Below are 6,175 nucleotides of genomic sequence, written 5' to 3' on the forward strand. Positions count from 1 at the left end.
TTTCAAAAAGTTTAAATTAATTAATTAATTAATAGACTTTCAAAAAGACTATGCTGGGATCCACATTGTTTCCATAGTCCTTTCTCAGGATTCAGATAACTTTTTCCTTATTGGAATGAACAGCTTATATTCTAATAGAAATAACACAAATGTAAGATGTGTATATTCATAAGCAAAAAACATACAACAAATTCAAGGTAACCTTGGAAATAAAGTACATATAGGAACAAGGAAAAAGTTCATTCACAAAGTAGAGCTTCAAATGAGTCTTGAAGAAAACCAGATATTACAAAGTGAAAATGGAAAGGGACTTCATTCCACCAGTACTAAAGGAAGGAGATGGGAAATCAATTGTGATTTTATGTGTGTGAGGAACAAAGAGACCAGTTTGACTGAACTATGGATTACACGTAAGTCCTAATAAGTGTGGAGAATGAATTCCTTTAAGTAGTTGAATATATTCAAATTTGCACTATTCAAATTTTATAATTATATAAAATAGGGTAATTGGTTCTACTCCAATGGAAATATGCATTGAGAATTTACATTAATTCAAATGAAGTTGTGCAGGAGTAGGAATAAAGTGAAAGAAGTCTAAAAGGTAAGATAGGGCTAAGTTGGGAAGAGCTTTAAATTGCAAACATACATTTGATCTAAGAAATAATAAGAATCTACTGAAGTTAATTGAATAGGGGTATATGTATATCTGTATTTTTGGAAAATAACTTTAGCATCTATGCAGAGTATTAGAGGCAGGAAGACCAAAATTAAAGAGGCTAATGAAATAGTCGACAAGAACTTATAAGAATCTGAACTAGAGTGAGGGGTGTATGAATAGAAAGGAGGGAATAAATACACTGAGATTGTGGAAATAAAAATAAAGGATTTACCAAATAATGATTTGGCTGATGAGAGAATGTGAGGTGTAGATGATAATTCTGAAGTTTTGAAGGTGCGTGACTATAATGATGGTGTTTTTCTTCACAGAAATAGAGAAGTTTAGAAGATGGATAGATTTTTTGGGAAAGATGATAAATTATGCTTTGTACAAGTGATTTTGAGATACTTTAGGAATCCTGTTTAAAAAATGTATAATAGACAATTGGTGATGCAGAACTGGATTTTAGGAGACAGATTCGAGCTGGTTATATAGATTTGCTAGTCATTGAAAAAAAATTATAAGAAGAGCTTGGATTGCCAAAAAACAGAGTATAGAAAGAAGGGGAGGAGGTTCAGGGAAGATCCTTTGCATGCACTAATATATGGTATAATATGGCTGACCACTGAAGAAAGGAAGGAGAATCAAGAGAAAAAAAATGTCATGAACACTGAGAAAGAGAAGAAATAATATCAGGAAGGAGAGGGTGGTTATCATTGTCTAATGCTTCAAGGAGGTACAGAAAGTTGTTTAAAAAAAGGTAATTGAATTTGACAATTATGAAGTCTTTGTACTAATACTAGAGTATTTTGAACTAACCAATGAAATTGGAAGTCAGATTGCAGGGGGTTTATAAAAGAGTGAGTAAGGCAATGATAGAGAGAACTCTACAAGTTTGGCTGAGAAAAGGAAGACGGTGATATAGATAATAACTAGCAGTGAAGATAGAAGGAAACTTAAAAGTGTGTGTAGTAGCAGGGAAGAGACTGGTAGAAAAATGGATATTGAAGATTAGAGAGGTAAGTGGTGATAGTGTGGGAAATCTGGAAATGACAGGCAGAGATGCGATAAAAAAATATAGAGTATGAGCCTTGGTGAGGTGAAAGGGCTTCTCTGATGAAGAGTTGGATATGTGTGTGTGGATTCGTGCTAATGGCTTATGAGATGAGAAGAGGGGAAGAAGGAGCTTGTGACAAATTGCCTCATTTTCTCAATAAAATACAAGCTGAGATCTTCAGCTAAGAGGTAAGGAGGATGGAGTACCATGAGAGACTTGAGGAAAGGGGGGAAATTTTAGAGTAGCAGATTTGGTGAATGTGATATAAAATCAATAAGGGAGGAAAAGTATTATCTTTCTGTACTGAGGCTCAAGTTGAGATATGATAACATAAATTTGTAGTAGATCCAGTCATCACAGTTTCATGCGTGTTAGGTTAAGCAGTACATAAGTAGGAATGGAAGAAGTAGATGGTAGCATAGGCAGAGCTTGGGTTTGAAAAATTATGCATAAGGGTTAGTCAAAAGAGAAAGGGATTTAAGAATAGAGATCAATATGAATTGGAGTTTGAGATTGAAATGGGAAGAATGTAATCGAAGTAGACTAGATGGCCTTGAAAATTACATGGGGGTAGAAAAAAGTATAGATTTAGGAGAATGAAGCATAAAAAGAGATGAAATGATTAGATATTATATTTGGAAAAAATGAATTTCAGAGTTCTGGATTTTGGAAGTGGAACACATATTAGTGGTGGCAGATCAATGGGGTGATCTTCCCTTTGTGTAGCTGTGATGGAAGAGTAGTTTGTGACTTAAGTAGACCAAGTAACTGAGTAGTTAGGGTGTTTAAGGAAGCATCTCATTTCTATATTAGTTCTGTGTACACCTGCTTCTATATCATGACCTCTATTAAAAGGGCAAAAGTTGAGGTAGATTGGGGAACCCAACATTGGACTCTTTGAGAAAGAAGGGAAAATGTCCATGCGGGTGGTAGGTAACTGCCACCAGGATGTTGATAGGATAATATATTTTTATAGAGTGAATTTCAAAAGAAGAAAAGCTGTGAATTAGAATGGCAGAGGGAGATTGTCAAAGTGGTAATGAGAAGCAAGAACTAGTCTGAGTCTCTCTCTAGGACCAGTGTGTTGAGACCAAAAAGTACTCAGTTGAATATTCTATCATCTTTGTGGAGAAGGAAGAGCCAAATCTTTGTGAGTGAGAGAAAATGGAAGGAAGAAATAGGAGATTACAGAAAGGAGACGCTAGTAATTATGGAACACAGAAGGCACAGTGGAAAAGATCGAGAGTTCTGGAGTGTGATGTTAGAAGAAGAGAGTTGCCAGGGGCAGCAAGGGGAGAGGAGGAGAGTGGCTTACTCTCAGGCATCTTGGAATTCACTGGGATTGGGAAAGTAAAATTGTTAATTACTTGGGAATGACTCCCAGGAGAGAATCAGTAGATGGGAGCATCTCTTCTGATGATGGCAGGTAAGAAGAATGTTTCAAGTCACTAACGTGGCTGTTGGTCTTGGCATAAGCACAGTTTTGTTAGGGGAAAGTTCTCTGAGCAGATTGCTCTGAGTTGCAGAATTCTTTGTACAGTGTAAGAAGGCTGATGAAAGGTGACATGATAGCTCTCTTTAAATATTTGAAGGGGAGTCACATGGAAGAGGACTTGGACTTGTTTGGTTTCAGAAAGCAGAACTAGAGTGAATGAAAAGGAAAAAAGATCTTCCCTTTGAACTAACCAAATGTGGAAATGGTTTGTTTCAAGAAGAAGAACCCATCATGTAGGAGACTAATTTTAAATATGGATTTGAGTGGTCAAAGGAAAGGAATCGTCATTAACGTCCTTTATAATACTTATAATTTTTTTCTCTTTGGAAGATTTTATTTAAGAGTAAAGCTGATCTCCCATCTGGACTACAGCCCTATAGGGGTAAGATGATGGATGTCTTCTGTCACTGAATTCAAACAATATCAACTTACTTCCATGATTCTAGTCTTTGAAAAGTCACTTCTAGATATTGTAGGATATGTTAGGAATTATCCCCAGAAATTTATTCATTTGCTTGGAAGACGGATTCCCAGAGGATTCTAGAAACTCCTGTTTTGCCTTTTGTTTTTGCTCTGCCTTCACCTTCAGAGTTCTTAATGTCCTTGATGCTATCCTGCCACTAAATTCATTCTGCTTCCCCCAAAGCAACATCAGGGACATCTCTGATATATAGGTTGTTTTCTTAGCTCCTGGTGCCTCTCTTCAATCTGACCTGATTGGGCCAGCACTAGAGGCTTGTTGAGTTTCTGCATAGGTCACTTCATACTTCTCAGACCTGCCAGGTGATTCTTTGCCACCATAACCTGTGCTTGGCCAACAGTCACTGCACAGGGTCTGCTATGCCCTTAGGTAATGTCTATGAAGAGAGTGGGGATGTTTTCCTTCCCCTATTATACTTTGCACTCCTCCCCAATTCTGTGATTCCACAAAGCTGATAGAATACAATTTAAGTCAGAAGAATATTGACAACTGGCCAAGGGCAGCTCCTTTACATAGGTTGTGCTTGATTCCATCCTCTTTCCACTTCTCCAGAAGATTGCAACCTCAAGGATCATCTCTTTTTTTCTGAATCTTCAACATTTCTGTATCTACAACTTCCTTGCAAGTTGTCTTCAAATATCCACCAATTTTCCCATTCTTGACATGAGTAACAGTATATCTAGTATAGACTCTAGTATATCTTGAAGCTATTACCAATGACTCCCATCATTTTTTCAGCCTAATTCTTAGAAAAAGGTATCTTTACTCCCAGAATTTACTTCTGTCACTCCTTAATCCTTTGGTTATATATAATCTCACCACTAGAATGAAGCAGCTCTCTCCAAAGTTCACAATGCTCTAATTGATTGCCAATGAATAATCTCTTTTCAGTCCACATGCTTCTCAACCTGTTTACTGCATATGACATTAATTGACCACTCTTTCCTGAATATTCTGGGTTTTTATGAGCACTCTTTCTATATTTTTTAATTACCTCATTACATATATAATCCTTCCTAACTCCTGAAGACTCTGATCTTGGTCATCTTTCTTTTCTCCTCGTTTTCTTGGTAACCTAATCAGATGCTGTAAGTTTAACTATACTATTTCTGCAGATGACTCCCATCTATCCTGAGTCTCTCCCCTGAGTTTTAGTCTCACGTCACAATTTGTCTTTTAGACATTTCAAACTGGATGTTCTAGAGTAATCAGGAACTTAAATGTTCCAAGTTAAACTCTCTCCCTCTCCCCATTTTTCCCTTTTCTATGCCTCCTTATTTCTTTCAAGGGTCACATGATCATTTCAGTTTCCCAGGTTTGTAAACAAGGCATAATCCTTGTCTCTTTGATTTCTCTGACCTCAAATATTTAATCTTGCTAACTCTGGCTATTTCTACTTTCACAATAATTCTTACATTTGACTCCTTTAATCTAATCAAACAACTACTTCTTTAATTTGGACCCTCATTGCTTCTTGCTTGGTTTATTGCATCAACATCTTGAGGAATATCCCTGCTTCAGAGATACTGGTACTCCAATCTGTCCTACATGTGGCCAAAGTGAATTTTCTTGAGCAGAGATTTAATTTCTTCACTTCTCTTATTACTTTAGCCTCTAATCATTAGGGAAATTTGCTTGATCATCAAGCCTGAAGTTGTCTCTTTTAACTTCTACCCATTGCTCCTAATTCTGCTTTTAGAGACAGATGAACTAGTCACATTTCACTTGACTTTGCAAAGAGAAAAGTCTAAGCGTCTAATGCAGAATATTGAAGATAAATTTTTGGGATTTGAATATGTGTGTATGTCTGAGTCTGAATTACCCTCAGCTGAAGATCCTCAATAGAGTTTTTTCATTCTCTCCTTTGCCCCTTTCATTCTTTCTATACTTATTTGTATGTGTCACATTATATGCATGGTTATAATTATTTCTCTTTCTCCTTGAATTCCTCCCGATTTCTTCTTTTCCTCCTACTCTTCTTCCTCTTCTTCCTCCTCTGCCTCCTCTTCCTCCTCCACCTCCTCTTCCTTCTTTTCTTCTCCTTCTAATAATAATATAGATAAGGACTAGACCTGTCTGCATTAGTATAAGAAACTCCTAGATAAGGAAACTTCTTACCAATGAAGGTTTCTATCTTTTCTGCAATTTAGTCTTTGGTAGTTGTCTAGAGCATTAAGAGTTTAAATGAATTGCTCAGTCATATAATTGATATTTATCATAGGTGGGACTTGAACTCAAGTATTCCTCCTCTTGAAATCTCCCCTTGAAAGGGTGTCCATTATGATATGTTACTTCTACAACAATGTCATTATCAGCAACAATAAGGATGATTACAATGATGATAATAGCAATAATTTCTGTAGCAATTTCCTATTTTAAGTTTTTTTTTCATCCTTGTATTCACCTTGATACCTGCTACAATACTTGGCACATGGCTGGTGTTTAATAATGTTTATGGAATTGAATCTAACTAAATTGTGAGCA

Source organism: Sminthopsis crassicaudata, chromosome 1, assembly GCF_048593235.1.
Source record: "Sminthopsis crassicaudata isolate SCR6 chromosome 1, ASM4859323v1, whole genome shotgun sequence".
NCBI classification, from domain to species: domain Eukaryota; kingdom Metazoa; phylum Chordata; class Mammalia; order Dasyuromorphia; family Dasyuridae; genus Sminthopsis; species Sminthopsis crassicaudata.